At 40.8% G+C, this 20333-nt stretch overlaps 1 long non-coding RNA gene across 1 annotated transcript; it reads right to left on the bottom strand.

Moving 5' to 3' along the window:
• Positions 1-934: 934 nt before the first annotated feature.
• LOC140613916 (uncharacterized) lies at positions 935-16722 on the bottom strand. The gene is made up of 4 exons (XR_012014835.1): positions 15861-16722; positions 11871-12056; positions 10819-10904; positions 935-1362 (listed from the first exon to the last, which is right to left on the bottom strand). It is a non-coding gene; the product is annotated as an uncharacterized lncRNA (long non-coding RNA).
• Between the last annotated feature and the right edge of the window lie 3611 nt (positions 16723-20333).

The following is a 20333-nucleotide window of genomic DNA, read 5'->3' as shown; positions in this document are numbered from 1 at the left end:
GAACCAAAATCTCGGGGCACTTGAGTGGCTCAGTCAGGCGTCTGCCTTCAGTTCTGGTCATGATCCCAGAGTCCTGGGATCCAGCCCCGCCACAGGCTCCCTGCTTGACAGGAAGTCTGCTTCTCTATCTCTCCCTGTGTGTGTACTTGCACACACTCTCTCTCTAGTTCTCACTCTCTCTCGAATACATAAATAAAATCTTAAAACAAAATAAAACCGAAGATCTGGGATGTCTCGGTGGCTCAGTTGGTTAAGCATCCAACTCTTGATTTGGGGCTCAGTTATGATCTCAGGGTTTGAGATCGAGCCCCGAGTCAGACTCCACCCTGGGCGTGGAGCCTGCTTAAGATTGTCTCTCCCTCTCCCTCTGCCCTGTCCCTCCACCTCTCCCTCTCTAAAAACAAACAAACTCCAAATTCTGTGTGCTAGATTAGCTAATTGCTACTGGAGTATCACTGCTTCTAGGTCCAAACTTAGTTGGTAAAGCAGCAACAGGGTTTGAGAGGATGAACTCTCAATTTTGAAAGAAGTTCTACTGTGCGTAGTAGAATGTCCTCAAATGGCATCACAGAGAAATTGCAAATTTAAGAATTGCCACAGCCCCCCAACCTTCAGCACCCCCCACCCTGGCCAGTGAGCAGCCATCAACATGGAGACAAGATCTTCCATCAGCAAAAAGATGATGACTCACTGAAAGCTCAGATAATGATTAGCATTTTTCAGCAATAAAGTATTTTTTAAATCAAGGTCTGTACATTGTCTTAGACGTAATATTATTGCACACCTAACCGACCACAGGATAGCGTAAGCGTAATTTGTATGTGCACCGGAAAAACAGAACACTTATTTGGCTTGCTTTACCGTGATGTTCATTTTATTGCGGTGATCTGGAACCAAACTTGTAATATCTCCAAGGAGTGGCTGTGTTTTCAACATACTTGTCTCAAGTGTCTTTCCTTTTTTTTTTTTTCAAGTGTCTTTCCGAGTGCTCTATTACCTCTACATTCTGGAGCTCAAATGCTCCCACTTGCCATGTAGGTTCTCTCGCACTTCCACTGGTACATTGTCTTCTGTGATTTGTTAGCTCTTTAATTGTGCATTGATATTTGGTGAGGTTCTCTTCAGTGGAAAGTCTTTCTGTTGTGGGTTAGGGAAGCACTCCTACAAAGCAGTTGCAAGTTTGCCCCTGCCAGGGCCTAAAATATTTCATCAGCTGCAGATAAGCTGCTGTGCTAATTGCTCCAGTTGGAGTTCCCACCAAGTATGCGCTTGCTGGTGGGTGGCACACTGTCAAGGTGTCCCTAAGCAGCAGTGACTACAACAGGCCAAGGTCAGCTTGCCACACTTCCATACAGTCAGCCCCTGTGAAGAAAGAACCACGTAGATTCAGGCACAACAAGCAGCATGAGCTTCATGGACACACTGGTTCTTCCTCCCCGTGAGGCCCAATGCTGTGCACTCAGTGAGTCTGTGTCACAACTGAGAGGCTCCGAGCTTGGGAACACCCCAGTGCTTTGAAGGGGCTGCTGGCAGACATGCCCAACCTTTGTCCCTGAGGACAACATTATCTTTAAATCATCATTAGGAAATGAATCTGCCCTCTGATGCAAAGGGAGATAGGATCTCTAGTTCCCAGGGCGATCTGCTGTGCAGGCATTCCTAAAATGTGCAAGGTAGGATAAAAGTCGTCACAAGACATGTAGAAATGACATGAACAATTATCTCCCAACACAAAGGTCCCAGTAGCCTATAGGTGACTTTTTCTACTCATAGCAGCAATTCACCACTCTAACCTTAAGTAAGCTGAGAATTGCTTCTCTTGGTGTCAAGCGTGACCGTATACAAAATAATTTTTGGTTGCTGTTGGTAAGTATTAGCCAGAATTTCTATTGATGTGACTGGGAGTGGAAGTAGACAGAGCTTCTGCATCCACTCAGTGCTTCTTACTTACCAATATCAGTTATTAAGTGTCTATTCCCTGGCTGAAGCTGTCCCCAGTATAACTAGCAAGCAAACTTGCCACTATTTGCCAATGTCTACTTAATATTTCCAGTGTTGGACTCCTGCCTCAAGGGTCTAACCTGACTCTGATATAGCAGAAAACATACCACGAATAAAAAACCATAGGACAAATCCAGACGGAAAGATACTCTGCTTAACAACTGTCCTGGACCTCGAAAATATTAATATTGTGAGAGATAGGAAAAGAAAAAAAGCTGAGGATTTCATTTAGATGAAGGTAGATTAAAGAGAAAATCAAAATTTTTGAAATTAAATTCAATGCATAATCCTTTTTTTTTTAAAGGGAAGTTTTTTTAAAAATTTTTATTTATTTATGATAGTCACACACAGAGAGAGAGAGAGAGGCAGAGACATAGGCAGAGGGAAAAGCAGGCTCCATGCACCAGGAGCCCGATATGGGATTCAATCCCGGGTCTCCAGGATCGCGCCCTGGGCCAAAGGCAGGCGCTAAACCGCTGCGCCACCCAGGGATCCCTCAATGCATAATCCTAATTGGATCTCAGATTGGGGAGGGAAAAAAGTTCGGGAAATTTGAGTATGTATGACCTATGTATTAGTTGTACAATCGTATTCAGGTTAAAATTCCTTATTGTGGTAATTTGTGTTTTTGTGGGAGAATGTCCTTGATCCCAGGAGAAACATGTTTAAGAATTTTGAGGTAAAGCATCAGAAAGGGAGAAATAATAAATGTGGCAAAAATGTCAACAGCTGGTAATCCTGGATGATGAGTGTGTGGATGTTTATTATACAAGCCTTGCAAATTTCCTGTGGGTTAGAAAGTTTTAAAAATGAGGAGTTGGGGGGAAATGCTCAACGCAGTAGTCCTTTCATCGTGACGCCCCTCCTGATAGATTTGAACACTCTCTTTGCTGTATGTCACAAGGCCTTATAGAAGCTTCTATCGAGGCACATATTCAGTTAATCTTATGCACCCACTCCTTTCCCTGGGTAGAGACCCTCCTGAGTGCAGGAACTCGGGTTATTTCATCTCTGCATTATGAGCACCAACTATATAGCAGGGTGAATTAAGTGCTTGTAGAATAGACTGAAGAAGGAGCAACAATCTCTGAATTTAGCCAAACACTTCTGGAAACCATTCCCATTTTCAGACCTAGACAGCAAGCTCACAGAGTTGACTTCCTACTGTGAGGGGCTGTTGGGACTGACATTTTTATAACACCACCACTTTGGCTCCTCAAACAACCTAAATATGTCACTGTGAGCTTCCTCTCCCAGACTGAATACCAAAATGCTAAATGCAACAAGGGTTCATTCTGATTCCTGAGATCAAAATCTTCAGGATGAGAGGAGCACATTTATTCTGGCCCTGCTTCTTATCTCTAAAGCAGTTCTGCAGATAAATTTTCCTTAAAACCAAAGAACCTCTTTTTTAAAAAAGAGCTTTCAGTATAAAGCCTAGTCACACTCACTTTCTTAGATTAAATAAATGTTATCCTTGTTCTGTGTTTTCTATCTACTTATTGATCACTTGAAAAAGTTGAGTTGGCTGCTTTGGCCTCTTTTTCCATTTAGAGAAACTGTGGTTCCCAATTGGGTTGAATTCAACTGGTACTTACTAAGAGTTAGTTTTTGTTTGTTCCCGGACTCATGAGTGTTTACAATTTGGTGTATATATGAAAGGTAAAATCCCTCAGCTGCTCATGTTGGCTCTGACTTTCCTAGTTATGATACAGTTTGCCTAATGTAGGGCAAAAAAACTGCCTAGAACTATATCGGCCAAGGCCTCTTTTTAAATTTTTAGTAGTATTAAACTTTAGTTTTCTTATAATAGTTTGACAAACTTTTGCCCACAATTAAAATATTGTTTTGGAGGCTTAATGATACTTCTCATTTTTCCATCGTGTTTAACATCTCTGGTTACAAGAACAGGGTTTTGTTTTTGCTTTGTTTTGTTTTTAAGAACAGGGTTTTGCCACCTTTTGTGATTTTGATTTGAAGACTTGAATTTCAGCTTCATTTAATGCCTCCTCATCAGGATATCCAGTTCTTCTCTGAAACCTAGAATAGAGTCATCTGAAAAGTTGATCCTTTTATGTAAACAATGCATGCATTTTGTTTCACCATGTTTTTAAAAACATCACCGTGAGGGGCGCCTGGGTGGCTCAGTGGTTTAAGTGTCTGACTCTTGATTTCAGCTCAGGTCATGATCTTGGTGGTGAGGGTGGGGAGGGATCAGGCCCCTTATAGGGCTCTGTGCTCAGTGGGGAATCTACTTGGGATTCTTTCTCTCTCTCTCCCTCTGTCCCTCCCTCCTCCTGCAATACTCTCTCTCTAAAAATAAATAAATATTCAAAGATGTCACCCATGGGAATAAACAAACCTTAATCTCCTTTTAAAATAAAACCACAAAGGGCACTCGGGTATCTCTGTAGGTTAAGCAACCAGTTCTTGGCTTTGGTCAGGTCATGATCTCACGGTCATGGGGTCAAGCCCCATATCTGTCTGTGCGCTCAGTGGGGAGTCTGCTAGAGATTCTCTCTCCCTCCCTCTCTCTCTGCCCTTCCCTCCACTTGTGCTCTTTCCCTATCTCTCTCTCTCTCCTTCTCTAAAGTAAATAAACAAATCTTTAAAACAATAAATTAAAATCACAAATACTGAAAATAAGAGGAAATTAATTGGAAAAAGAAGGTTGCCTTCTGGAATTAAAATAGACTTCATGCAAAAAACCACACAATCCATTTTAAGAATAGGCAAAGGACTTGAGTAGACATCTTTCAAAAAGGAGATACATAAAGCAGATGAAGAATCATAAAGCTCAGCATCATTAAATCATGAGGGAAATGCAAATCAAAACAACATGGGTGGTCATAATTTTTTAAAAATGGAAAATTCCAAGTGTTGGTGAAGATATAGAGAAGTTGGAAACTTCATCCATTGGTGGGAGAAATGCAAGATGGGGCAGCCACTTTACAAAACAGCTTGGCAATTCCTCCATAAGTTAAATATCGCCAGCAGTTGCCCTCCTAACTACATAATCTAAAGAAGTGAAAACAAGTTTGCAAAAAAAAACCTTGTACATGAATGTTCATGGCAGCACTCCTAGTAACAGCCAAAAGGTGGAAACAATGCAAATGTCCAATAAATGGTTGAATGAATAACAAAATGTGGCATATCCATACAATGGAGTAATATTCAGCTATAACAAAGAATGAAGAAGTATTGATACATGTTACAACATGGATGAAACTTGACCACTTTGCCACGTGAGAGGAGTCTGATCCACAGAACTGCTGTAATGTAACATTTCCCAAGTACTGTCTTGAGCCAGTTTTGAAGTCATGGTTATAATTTTCACTTCCCTTGCCCCTTTGTGGGTAGTTTGCTAAGAAGATTCCACCCTAACACTCCCAGGTTTTGACACATGCATTTCCTTTTCTTTTTTTTTTTTTAATGTTTTTTAATTTTTATTTATTTATGATAGTCACATAGAGAGAGAGAGGCAGAGACACAGGCAGAGGGAGAAGCAGGCTCCATGCACCGGAAGCCCGACGTGGGATTCGATCCCGGGTCTCCAGGATCGCGCCCTGGGCCAAAGGCAGGCGCTAAACCGCTGCGCCACCCAGGGATCCCCACACACATGCATTTCCAATGGCTAAACGTGCCCAGATACCTAACACCCAGGGGTGGCCTCTTGTTGCTTGGAGCCACAGAATTATTCAAAATATTCCATTTTCTTTCCATATTTTGGCTGTTGTTAGTAATGCTGCTGTGAACATTAGGGTGCATGTGCGCCTTGTGCGCCTTCGAATCAGTACGTTTGTATCCTTTGGGTAAATCCCTAGTAGTGCAATTGCTGAGTCACAGGATAGCTCTATTTTTAACTTTTTGAGGAACCTCCCTATAGTTCTTCAGAATAACTGTACCAATTTGCATTCCCACCCACTGTGTAAGAGAGTTCTTTCTCTACATCCTCACCAACATGTATTGTTTCCTGTGTTGTACATTTTAGCCATTTTGACAGGTGTGACATGATATCTACCGTGGTTTTGATTTACATTTCCCTGGTGATGAGGGACGTTGAGCATCTTTTCATGTATCTGTTAGCCATCTGGATGTCTTTGGAAAAGTTTTTATTCATGTCTTCTGCCCATTTCTTTATGGATTATTTGGGGGTTTTTTGGTGCTGAGTTTGATAAGTTCTTAATAGATTTTGGATACTAGCCCTTTATCTGATATGTCATTTGCAAATGTTTTCTCCCATTCCATTGGTTGCCTTCTAGTTTTATTGATTGTTTTCTTCACTGTGCAGAAGCTTTTTATCTTGATAAAGTCCTAATAATTCATTTTTGCTTTTGTTCCTTTTGCCTCCAGAGATGTGTCTAGTAAGAAGTTACTACAGCTGATGTCAAAGAGGTTGCTGCATCGACTGATAAATGGATAAAGAAGATATAGTATGTATAGTCAATGGACTATTACTCAGCCATCAAAAAGAATGAAACTTTGCCATTTGCAACAATGTGGATGGAGCTAGAGTGTATTATGCTAAGCAAAACAAGTCAGAGAAAGATAAATACCATGTGACCTCACTCATATGTGGAATTTAAGAAACAAAACAGATGAACATAGGGAATGGGGAAAAAAAGAGACTGGGAGGCAAACCATAAGAGACTCTTGGCTATAGAGAACAAACTGAAGGCTGATGGAGGGAGGTGAGTGAGGAATGGGCTAGATGGGTGATGGGTATTAAGTAGGGCACTTGTTTTGATGAGCACTGGGTGTTGTATTAAGTGGTGAACCACTAAATTCTACTTCTGAAAATATTACACTGTATGTTAGCTAACTACAAGGTAAATAAAAATTGATACCAAAAAATACTCAATTCTCAGGAAGCCCACAAAACCTTACTAACCCCACCCTGCTTGTCACACATAAACTGCCTCCTAGAGTTCCAACTTGTTCCCTTGTCCCCTGTGTGGCCCAGTGAGGCAGCCTTTGCTCCTTTGGAGCTGTAAGTAACAAACATTCTGTCTTTCATCTATCCAGTGTTCTTATGTCCTGTCATCCAAGGAATCTATAATTATACCTAATATCATATAGTTGTAATCGACCACATATTGCATTATTCTACTTACATGAAATACCCAGAATAAGAAAATCCACAGAAACAAAAATCAGACTTGTGGTTGCCAAGGGCTAGGAGGAAGGAGAATGAGAAGTGACAAGTTGGGGGTTTCCATTTGGGGTAGTGAGGAAGTTCTGCAACTAGCTAGTGGTGATGAGCACACAACATCATGAATATACTTAGTACCACTGTATTGTACGCTTTAAAACTGCTAAGAAGGTAAATTTTGTTATGTGAACTTTACCACAGTAAAACACCACCACAGCCACCACCAGCAATAACAAAACCACAGGAAATAAATAAATAAATAAATAAATAAATAAATAAATAAATAATAAAAGAAGAAAGAAAGAAAGAAAGAAAGAAAGAAAGAAAGAAAGAAAGAAAGGGTCTAAAAAAGAAAGAGGAGGCTGTATGTACCTGTTTTAAAGTATCCTGATTTCCTGTGAGTTTTGTCAACTTCTCTAAGTGTGGGTAACCTATTTTTTTTATGTAAAAATAGACTGCCTTCGGTTGTATTAAATGCATTTGTCAAAAATAAATAATACTTGACATACTAACAGAATGGCTACAATAAAGACTACTAGGATAAATGATGGGCCTGTGGACAGACTCAAAAGCTCATATGTTGGTGGTGGAGAGTGTAGGATGGTACAACCACTTTGAAAAAAGTCCAACGGTTGCTTATGAAACTAAACATATGCATATCCTATGACCCACAAATTCCATTCTTAGGTATTTAGCCAAGATAAATGAAAACAAATGTCTACAGAAAGACTTGTATAAGGACATCCAGAGCAGGATTATTCATAAGAGCCCCAAACTGGAAATAGCCCAGCTGTTCATCAGTTGGAGGATAAATCACATACTATGTCCTTTACACAATGGACCACTATTCAGAAATAAAGAGAAACATACCATTGATGCACACAACATGAATGAATTCTGAAACATTATATTGAGTAAAAGAAACCTTGCATAAAGTAGGCATCACTGTATTTTCCCATGGACTTAAAGCTCTAGAAATGGTAAAATTAATTTTTTTGTGAACACATTTCAAAACAATGGTTGCCTCTTAGTGGTTGTAGGTAGAGATTTATTGGGAGAGGGTATGAGAGAATTTTCTGTTTGTGATGTTTGTGTTCTTTGTCTTGTAATGATTTAGTTTGTACACGTGCAGATATTTGCTGGAACTTAAGGAATTGAACACTAGATTTGTACATTTCATTTTATGTAAATTTTACCTCTAAAGAAACAAAAAGAACCACTAAAATATTGAATTAATGGAGCACCTGGGCGGCTCAGTCGGTTAAGTATCTGATTTTTTTTTCAAAGATTTTATTTATTTATTCATGAGAGACACAGAGAGAGAGAGAGGCAGAGACACAGGCAGAGGGAGAAGCAGGCTCCCGACGTGGGACTTGATCCCAGACCCCAGGATCATGCCCTGAGCCAAAGGCAGACGCTCCACCGCTGAGCCACCCAGGGATCCCCAGTGTCCCTGGCGTCTGATTCTTGATTTTGGCTCAGGTTTTGATCTTAGGGTCATGGGATCAAGCTCCATATTAGCTCCACGCTCAATGTGGAGTCTGCTTAAAAGCTAAAAATTCTCTCTTTCCTTCTACCTCTGCTCCTTCCCCACACTCTCCATATATATAATATAATTAATAGTATAGTATATATAATAATTATGTTCCTCTCCTTCTGCCCCTTCCCCATCTAAAAATATATAATATAGTTAATAGTATATAATATATAAATGATATGTCATATATTATTATATAATATATATGATAAATGATAATGTGCCATATATTATTATATAATATATATGATAAATGACATGCATGCTGAATGCTGAAATGTTTCAGGGCAAGTATACCGATGTCTGCGACTTACTTCAAAAAGCAAATAAAAGTAAGAAGGATTTTTGAGTGGAGAGATGGCTAGATGGCTAGATATTTCATAGAGTAGGAATAGGAAAATATCAAGGGTAGAATTTAGGTGGTGTGTTTGTGGATATTAACGGAAGTAATTTTTCCCCCTTTTATGTATGGGAAATTTCTACATTAAAATATAGGGGAGGGGGAACCCTGGGTGGCGCAGCGGTTTAGCGCCTGCCTTCGGCCCAGGGCGTGATCCTGGAGACCCAGGATCGAGTCCCGTATCAGGCTCCCGGCATGGAGCCTGCTTCTCCCTCTGCCTGTGTCTCTGCCTCTCTCTCTCTCTTTCTGTGTGTCTCTCATGAATAAATGAATAAAATCTTTAATATACATATATATGGGAAAATAAATAACAAACAATAAAGTATACATCATCAAATCTATCCTTTGTATTGTTTGGGGTCTTAAAACTTTGCAAGGAAACTGGACAGATATTATTTAAAACAGGCCAACTGCCTCAAATTTAGGAAACTTTTTCTTTGTCTAAAAATCTCCATGTGCACCAGCACCAGCAACAAAGCTTCTTTGTCCATCTTGACTGTGCTCATTTTTGACAGCTGGGCCAAACGTTGGGCGCCAAAGGCTTACAAGCTTCTTAGTATCAATTACCAAGCTCTAATAGCCAATTACAGTGTGAGCAGATGAAACCCTGTAATTTGGGAGAATAAATTCTTTATTGCCTGAGAGTAACCACTCCGCAATGTCAGTCTCAATTGCCCTTCCCCGCTAATATCCAACTGTGGTTTTCTTGGTTTGTGTTTTTCCTTCCTCCTACCCTTTCACCCACTGCTGTCCGTATCTTTCTTGAGAAAAGAGCACAGAGTGCTGAACAGCTGCTTACTCACTGTGCAAGAGTGTTGTACAATAGCAGGTAAGTTGTGGCATATAAATAAGGAAAGATTTTTGGAATGGAAGTGAGATCTGACCTCTCGACCTGTCTCTGTTGCTACATAGGCGCTTGACCTTGGGCAAGTCACTTAACTCCCCTGAGCCTCATGTAATGAATCCTTACAATGGAGGAAGCAGGCTGAGAGGTTCTTCAAGGTAAATTCCAGCCCTCAGCCTCTGGTGCCAAATTTTTAAAGTTCGAATCCCTATTTGAGTTCTGATTTGATTATCATACAACATTTCTCAATATTGTGACATTTCTTGAATTAGCCTTGACATTTTATTGGTTTTTATTCTGATCAAAGTTAAACATGTATGTAGTTTATAGAGTCAAATACTCAGCGTGGCTTATTATGAAACAGCAGCAGCTCATCCATCCCCATGTTTGTCCCTCCTCAGAAGCACTTTTTTTTTTTAGAGATTTTATTTATTTATTCTTTATTTTTTTTAAGATTCAGGTAATTTTTTTTTAACTTTTATTTATTTATGATAGTCACAGAGAGAGAGAGAGGCAGAGACACAGGCAGAGGGAGAAGCAGGCTCCATGCACCGGGAGCCCGATGTGGGATTCGATCCCGGGTCTCCAGGATCGCGCCCTGGGCCAAAGGCAGGCACCAAACCGCTGCGCCACCCAGGGATCCCTTATTTATTTATTCTTGACAGACACAAAAAGAGAGAGAGGCAGAGACACAGGCAGAGGGAGAAGCAGGCCCCATGCAGGGAGCCCCGACATGGGACTCGATCCCGGGTCTCCAGGATCACACGCTGGGCTGAAGCCGGCGCTAAACCACTGAGCCACCAAGGCTGCCCCAGAAGCACTTTCTCAAAAAAATTTTTTTTGAACCTGCACAAAAGCTGAAAGCAATACTTAGATATTTATACCTGAATCATCCTCTCCTGAAGGGCTACTGTCGACTTCTTACCACACTGCCTCCGTCTTTTCCTAGACTTCCTCCATGCCAGACCATCTGAAAGTGGGGGCACAGATAGGACACTTCATTCCTAAATACTTCCATGTACATCTTCCCAGATTAAAAACATCTCCTAAATAACTACATCGTTGCTATACCCGAGAAAACACGGACACTAATTCAATGTCACCCATACTCACAGAGGCCCCTTGTTCCACAACATGTCTCATCAATCTTTTTTTCCTAACCTAGATCTAGTCAAGGTTCACACATTAGCTTTGAGTATTAGGTTTCTTAAATCTCCCTCAGTATCCCCTGCCCCCAACCTCCCTTGGAAGAGATGAGGCCAGTTGTCTGGACCGGATCCGTTCCATTAACCCAGATTTGTTTGACTGTTTCTGTGTATTGAAGTCAGGAGAGGCATTTTTGGCAAGAATACCAAATGGGAGACGTTATGTCCTTCCCCTTGCATCACAGCAAGAAACAGAATTATCAATCCCCTCCTGCTCTTGGCAACTAGGGCTTCTCCCACAGTGCGAAAAAATTCCTTTTGTATGAAACCCTTCGTAAGCCAAAATGATGTAAAGTGAAGAGGCAGTTACCATTAACTACATGGCAGAAAGTTTGTGCATTCCCAGCAAACCCCCCCCCACCACCAAATAACCTCTCTTAGGCTTTTCTGATACCTTACGACACACCTTGCTGATGGATGCACAAAATAAATGGAGCAAAGCACAAACGCTCACAGACACAGGTCAAAGCTGCGGCGGCTTGATGCTGAGATGCTGAGTGTAGGTCCCAGGGAAGGAGGGGGGTGGGCCCTCTTGCTGCTTCCGGGAGGGCTGCCCCACCGAGGCTGGGCTGCCTGCAACACAAGCACTGAATGCGAGTTTTAGCTTTTAGCCTTTCTTAATAAAAGGGAACAACCTCTTTGGATTTCTTTTAGTGAGCAAGAGCAGGTACTAACTAGGTCTTTTGTGAAAGCAAAGTGGCAAAATGTGAACTTTCAAAAAGCGAGGATACCTGTATTGCCAAGCTTGACCATTGCCGAAGATAGTGACCACCGAACTCCACACTGTGACGGTACCTTCGCCCCTTTGTACTTCATAAGTCATCGTGGAGTGATACTTTGAGCTTCATTTATAGATTTTGAATCTCTGCGTTGTTCTTGAGGTAGAGGCTTCACTAGTCAAATGTACCATTTTCCACCTACGGACCATGAGATCATAGGGTGTTAGGACTGACAAGAAAGTGAGAGATCTTCTTCAATTGCTTTGTTGTTTTATTGCATTTTATTTTAGGCAGTCACATTAAATCATCTCTTTGTATTTTCTTTCCGTGAGTAACATACCGTCCCCCGCCCCCCCAGCTTTGGGCATGATCTATTGACTTTCATCATGGAAGAGTACACACACATTTCCATCCACCACCACCACCACCACCACCACACATGTGCATCCTTTCCATCTTCCTCATACAGTTGTAACATGATTTTGTTAGGATTACTATTTCATGTTTCCATTATTATAAACATTAAAAAAATCCACAGTTGACCCAATGTGTCGATACTATGCTGTATATCTTCTGTTTACCTGCCCAGATTCACTCTCCATCCTTCCTTCAGCCCTGTGTCTCAGAGGCTGATATGCGCAGACTCTATCAAAGGGCTCCCTTGCGCTATGGTTACTCAGTTAAGTTGGACCAATAGAAGGCATTAGCAGGGTATCGGAGGAAGGACAAAATGAGGGCCTAGTATTTGTTTCCTAGCTCCCTCCTTTTTTACTAGGTAGTCTTGGGTTTGTTGCTGGTTCTACAATAGGCCACAGTTCTTGTCAGGTAAACACCCTCCATAGGATAGTCTCTTTGGGACCAAGGAATTGCATCTTCTTCTTGCCTCTTCAGGCCTAGAGTAGTAATATTTCCTATATTGTTATTAGCCTTTTTAGTTTTCTTAAGTCTGCTTATACCTAAAAACTATTAGTCTATTAAACTCTCTTGAATTATGCCATCTATTTCTTTTGCTGGACATATATTATTTTCTTTTTCTGTAAAACTGTTCTATTTTCTCTGGAATTAATATATGAGCTGACTTTTCCACTTGAACTTATTAATTCAACCCAAATACCTCTTATAGTTTTCTAAATCTCCTCTGAAAATGTTCAGAAACATCAGAAATTTTCTCAAAATTCATTTTCTTAAAGACTTTCTTTTCTGGGTCAGAAATTTTCTCAAAATTCATTTTTTAAAAAAGATTTTATTTATTTATTCATGAGAGACACAGACAGAGAAAGAGAGAGGCAGAGACAGGCAGAGGGAGAAGCAGGCTCCATGCAGGGAGCCTGACGTGGGACTCAATCCCGGGTCTCCTGGATCACGCCCGGGCTGAAGGTGGCGCTAGACCACTGAGCCACCTGGGCTGCCCAAAATTCATTTTCTTAAAAACATTCTTTTCTGGAACTCCCTAACTTTTTCTAGTTATGCTGGTTGGCCTCTAGGCCTGGTGGTAGCTTTCAAATCGGGATTTCCCTTTCTATCACTGTGGAAATTATCTTCTCACGTGAACTGAAAACTCTTTCCATTTGGTTTAAATCTTCAATCTTGACTTACGTTCTCACTTTGTTACTGCATATCCTTCAGTAGTTTCTTGAGAAGACATACTTAGGAAGTAAACTGTTTGCGACTTTTATCTTAAAATGTCTTTATCCTAACATTTTATTGCTACTTGGCTGGGAATAGAATTCTGTGTTAGAAATTATTTCCTTTCGGTATTTTGAAGCCAGTGCCCCATTATTCTCTACCTTCTGGCATTGCCCTAGAGAAGCCTTAAGTCATTATTGTCCCTACTCCTTTATGTATAATCTTTTTTTCTTGCAAACTTTCAAAAACTTTTGGCCTTTGTGTCCAAAAATGTCATGATAACGGACCCTTGTATATTTGTATTTATTGCTGGGTGCTTGAGGAAAACTTCAATCTGAGGAAATCTCAGAGAAGACATTAATCTGAAATGGTTGCTAGGAGTTGGAAGGAGGAGGAAATAGGGAGTTATTAATCGATAAATGTAACATTTCACTTAAATTTTAAAACTCTGCTGTACAATATTGCACCCATAGTAACAATACTGAGTTGTATACTTAAAAACTTAAAAAGAGGAGTAATCTTATGTTGTGTTATCACAATAAAATAAGATAAAATGAAATAAAATGTCTATTTCACAACACATGGTAAGGTAAATGACAGAATGATAAAAAATACTTGGTCCATGAACAGTACTTTTTTTTTTTTTTTAGGGCTTGGAGTGATCCAAGACTGGAAGTAGGAAAAATGGGAGACCATTCCAATAGGCTGAATGTGAGAGGAAGTGGACTTGTATTAAGGCAGTAATGAGGATGGTGAGAAGAGGGCAGATTCAGATGACAATGCACCAGGACTTGAGAACCAACTGTGGCAGGAGAGGAATCAAAAATGACTCATGTGATTGTGATCTATATTTTTTGCTAGTAGTAAGTGTAGAAATGCCACATGATAACATTAAAGCAAAAAAAAAAAAAAAAGAAATCTTCCTTTTCACTTAGTGGCCCTAAAGAAATGTAATTGGGAAAGCATCATCTGAAATCCCAGAGATACCAGTGAAGACTCTCCTGGTATTTGATTAGGCTATTGAAGTGGGGAAAGTGATTTGTGTGTGTTGAATTCAGAAAAGATTTATTATTTAGTAATGATGGACTTCTGCCTTAAAAAAAAAAAAAAGCAAAAGTCACAAAACCTGAATCAATAGTTTATCTCACAGCTGATACTGCAACGTGTACAGATCCTGGCATTTAAGCTCCTGTGCTCCTTGCCATGGGCACCTGCACTGGTCTGATGCTGCTAATTCAAGCTTTGTGTCCTCTTCTCTGCCAAGTCCCCTCACAAGGACATTCTGATTTCGCTCTGTAATGGTTTTTCCTTTCCAGAGAGGAACAGACAAAGACAATGACTGTGACTAACATCTCCGTTCTTAACCAAGGACCAGTGTGCACTCATTGCCCAGAAGAGGGAAGATATTGTTTTGCAGTGAAGGAGAAAGAGCAAAATTTCCTGCCAAAAGTCCTTCGTTGCCTGGAAATCATGTCAGCTTACCTTTTAATGTTCTGATTAAAGAAGAGAGAAAGGAAATTGCTCTTTAGGGTCCTGAATGAGGTAGGAGAGTTGTTTTATAAACACACAGTCATTTCTATATGAAGGGAACACAGTCTGCATGCTGGCTGAGCCCTCATTGCTCTTCCCCCTTCTTTAGAGTTCTTCCCTGAAAACCTGAATTTCCTGGCAGTGCCTGGCACATAGTAGGCCCTCAACTAATACATGTGGAACATATTTTGAAGTATGTCCTTCAAGCACTGCCCTTCTGCACTGCCAGCCCCTCTAAATCTACCCCTGGTTCCTGCTGGCATGTCCTCTAGTAATTTCTTGCCCTCTACTAAAAAGCTGTCCTCCCCAGTACTCCATCACCTCTTGCTTTCTTTGCGGAATACTTCTGCCTACATGTTACAGGCCTGATAACCTGAATCACTGGAGTGGGGACATATTCCTGGAATGAACGTAACTGAAGAATCCCAACAGACAGAACTGCAACCAGAATGTTGTATACTTAAGTTTTGCTGCAAGTTATTAAAACCAGTTTTGAGAGGGGAGGGGCAAAGGGAGAGGAAGAGAGAGAATCCCAAGCAGGTTCCATGCCCAGCGTGGAGCCTGATGCAGGGCTCAATCTTACAACCCTGAGATCATGACCTGAGCCAAAAATCAAGAGTTGGATACTTAACCAGCAGAGCTCCAGGTGCTGGAGAATGCTCTTTTTAAGGTATCATTGTATTCATTCATTTTTGGCCACATTCCATAAAAAAATGTCAGACACAGAGGGACATAAAACTTGGCAACTTTGTACCTAGAGATCTCATTCATCTTTTCAGGCTGCTCAACTACACGTTTAATCACAATAAGGATCTTGACCACCAATTCCTATAGAGATAGACTTACTGTTTTGTACAGTAGTTACTGCCTCTCGGTGCTGCAAACAGCTGGTTCAGGGCTATTGCTCCACAGATTTGAGTTGGATAGGGAAGGACATTGATCCACTTGGGAAGCCATCCACCGCGATGGCTTCCTTGAAGTCCATCAGGATTCTCGATGGCACTCTTTTGCTGCCTCCCTCTAAAAAAGCAAGGACTCAGGACAGTTTGCTTTGGTAGTCCAATATGTATTCCATCTTCTTATAGTCTTTTCAACCCTAGGTACAATTCTAGACCATTCTGAGTGATTTCTTCAGTCAAGTAGTCTTGGGTGTTCTGCATGATTGGTCACTCTTCCATTAAAACACATCCTTTCCAGGATGGAGACCTCTGTGGACATCTGACAAACTGGATTCCACAGGTAGCTTTACCACTGCTCCCTACTCATCCAGTTAGGGATAGTATTGGTCATTCGACAACCTAAGCAGAGCAGGTGACTTAGCAAGGTGCTGCAGGGAGCTCTTCTACCATTAAAATTCCTGTGGATGGATAGATGGATGGATATGTAATAAAGCAAGTAAAAGTGTTAATGGTAGAACCTAGGTGGATGTATAATATTTTAAACTTCACTATTTTTAAATAAAATTTTTGTAATGAAATGTTGAAAACAAGAAACAAAATTCCCTTAAAGGTGTCTGGTACTGAGGTTCAGAACACTAGCTCTTAATCTGCCAAGTTTTTAGAGAAGCAGGTAACCTAGGAAGGGGAATAGCAGAGAGTAGTGGAGCAGGTTAAGCCTCAGAGATATTTGTTCAGGGAAAAAGTCAAACTCAGGAATAATGCATAAAGCACGATGCCACTTATATGAAATAAAAACAAAAAACAGCTGTAAGTAGTTATACGTTCAGATAGTGTATGGGTATCAAAAAAGACTAGAAGGATACACACTACACTCTTACAGGAATTACCCTTAGAAGGTGATCAAAAAGATTGTACTCTTACCTGTCATGCTTAAAAATTTTGTAGGAATGGTAGCCATGTATAATTAAAATTTAATTTAAAAAGAGAAGGCTGGAACACAGGTTTGGGGATTCAACTGATTTCTTTTGAATTCCAGCTCAATTACGTACTATACTATACTATCTTTGGACAGGTTAACCTCTTTGTGTCTTAATTTCCTTATTTGTTAAGTGATTAAGTACCATTTCAATATAATTATTGTTTTGAGGATGGAAGTGTTATGTAAAGTGACTGGTACCTGGTGGACACCTCCTAAGTAGGAACCGTTATTAGTACTGTGCCTTGAGTAGAACTTCAGGGCTATATTCCTGGAGACACAATAAGTCACTTGTACCTGTCAGTAATACAAACTGTAAAGCCCTGCAACCGACACAGTGGAGTAATGCTCAGCCTTGGGCATCATATATGGGATTTCTCCATCAATTTGTGTCCAGTTGTCTTTTGCAGAACATGTGTTCTAAGATAATAAGCAGAGTACCTCACTGCCATTCATGACCTCGTGGTTGAGAGTAGCTCTGACCCGGTGATACATTTCTTAGTAAGAAATAGGAGTTTAAGGTCCTGATAATCTATGAATATGGTTGTAGAAGTCAATATTTGTTTGACATTCTAGGAAGTGTTATCAGGCTGAGAAAGACTTCCTGGAAATAACTCATATTTCTTAGACAAAAAAGAGACTTAGCAGGTCATGTCCTGGGAGCAGGTAATTCTCCTCAGAAAGGCTCTGGGAACAAATACACCATGAAGTGCAATGCACCAGAGAGGCTCTCTGATAAAATATTAATGGGTCAGCCTGAGAGATTGATCCTGATTCCACATGTCTTCTTTCACTTTGATATCCAACATATTGAATAGAAGAGCCTCTAAGAACTGGTGCAGCTGCTTCATTTGTACTTGGATTAACTGAAACAGCTTTCTAGGATTTCCTCTCTCTAGTCTATATAATGCCACCCATTTTCATTTTGAAAGCACATAATCCCTTCTTAAAATCATAATAGCTCTGAACAGAAGAGCTTTCTGGGGATGTCTTCCCATCCCAACCCTTCTTGCTCTAAAGAACATTATTCCACAGGAATGGGCCACGGCAGCCATGTTTGTGTTGCGCCTAGGCAGAGGTGAACATCTGACACAAACTCAGCCCATTTGGAGTTGAGATAGAGACACGCTAGGCCTAGGCTGGTTGCTGGAACTGAAGCAATGTATGGCTGGAACATGGAAGCCATGAGTGTTAGGCAGAGGTGAGACTAGAAAAGGTAGATATATTCATGTTCCTGATAGCTTTCTTGCTCTTGGACCAGGCCCCTTTGAAGCTCAGCTGTGTTCTTGCTCTTGGATTCTAGGCATTTTTCCTGCATCCATATGATAAATCTTCTATTCTCACCCTCATTTTATCTTGAGCTAGTGTAAGTGGGATTTTGTTATGCCAAATAAAACAACTTTGGCTAAGACAGTCTTAGGATGAAATTCAAATACTTTAAAATGGTCTGCAATGTTCTTTACGATCTAGCGTCTACCTTCACCTCCCTTTTACCTCTGACCTCTCTTATTCAGCACCACACATATCTTAGTCCTGATCAGTCTCCTCCTCTCACTGAAGTCCTTTGAGACTTAGCAACTTCAGAAAAGAAACCGTGATACTTTCCCCCCCAGCCTGTGAGGTTTCCTTCTTGTGTACTGATTATACTGTGCCTGGTGCTTCACTTGTCTTTCTCTTCTACTGATTTTATGTCAAGATAGTCAAGACTAGGCTTCACTAACATTTGTTAATGCTATGCTTGTGCGAAGCCCTTAAAAGATACCAAATAGGGCAGCCCGGGTGTCTCAGTGGTTTAGCGTCGCCTTTGGCCCAGGGCGTGATCCTGGAGAACTGGGATTGAGTCCCACATTAGGCTCCCTGCATGGAGCCTGCTTCTCCCTCTGCCTGTGTCTCTGCCTCTCTCTCTCTCTCTGACTCTCATGAATAAATAAATAAAATCTTAAAAAAAATACCAATAAATAGCAAATGAAATGAATGGGAGCAAATTCATAATAAAACTAACTATACAGTGTTGATGTAAAAACTTGATTATGAAACCTGAACTTTCTAGTATAACAAAGTGATTCAGAGTGTAGGATTTAGAGTCAGATTATTGCAGAGGCAAAACCTACTTACATGATAGGGTTATGAGGATTAAAGAAGACATCTATGTAAACCATTAATAACATTGGCCCGGGATATTAGGCACTTAGTAAACATTTCATATCAGTAGGACTTACTTATTGACCCTCTATCTAGGAACTCAGTGAAACATGGCTAAGACTCCTACAGTTGTAGTAATCAGTGACCCCATAAAGCACTGGAAAATTCTAAAGGCAATCATTTTCCAAGTTGAAGTTTAACAGGGATGACCCTTTTATGAAAGCTGTTTGCAAGGTCCTATAGTGAGCTTTGGTTGCTATTAGGGTAAAACTGTTTTGCAGACCTTCTTTTATGTAAAAACTGTAAGGACTGCTGGCCCAGGATGTGGCTGTTGCTTAAGAAACTGTCTTAGAGAGGTAGGCATTTCCTTATCAACTCATAGCCCAGTAGGGGTGGTTTCTCAAAATGGCCTGCCCACCCCCTACTACAGATGAGTGACCTGATCTACAGAGTTACAGAGACCACAGACTGGACAGTAACCGCCTAAGGTTCAGTTCCTGAGAGGCCTGATTGTACTTCCTGGATTAGATTCTGTAAGATTGCCTTAATTTCTTGCAACAAGTTTACTTTCCTTAAGCCAGCCTGAGTGGGTTTTGGTTTGTTTAGTTTTGATGCTCATGTCAAAAGATTGGTGCCGAGATTGGAGGGGAGCACCAATGATGCTATAGAGTTGGGGTGAACAGGGGTGGTTACTATGGATCTCAGTATGAGGATCTGAGAGTCTGGGGGAATGAGGAGGAAAAATAGCTAAGTCTCTACTGGTGAGCCTAGACCACAGGCCTCCTGCTGGATCAGGGGCCCAAATACTGTATCAGGATGTGATGACTACTTGGGGTCTTAAGTGAAGTACAGTGGTAGAGGCAGTCTGAGGTTTATTGGGCAGAAATGGAAGCAGATATAGTAGGAAGAAATTTTCTTCCCTTCTTTCCAACTCCTTCTGACCCATACCATTGGGAGACTTTGGTAAAGTAATGCACCAGAGTTCTATTGTGAGACCTGGCTAATATTAGCAAGGTGTTGTCTTGTGGATTCCCCAGAAGTATGAGTAGAAATTAAAGCCTCTTTCTCTGTGGCTCTCTAAGAACCTTCCCCTGCATAATAGAAAAGACATAGAGAGGACTGTGACAGGGAAAAGAAGAACAGAAAGAGAAGAGTCTCCCAGATGCCCAAGTGAAGAACAAGAACTCTGTGTTTGGAAGCCAGTCAACAGATCTTCATATACACAGGACAAATCCTTATTTACTAACATTTGTAATACACCTAGTATGTATCTAGTGCTTCATACATATTAATAACACAAAG

This window comes from Canis lupus, chromosome 22 (genome assembly GCF_048164855.1).
Source record: "Canis lupus baileyi chromosome 22, mCanLup2.hap1, whole genome shotgun sequence".
Classification (NCBI taxonomy): domain Eukaryota; kingdom Metazoa; phylum Chordata; class Mammalia; order Carnivora; family Canidae; genus Canis; species Canis lupus.
This window is presented reverse-complemented; position numbering and strand designations above follow the sequence as displayed.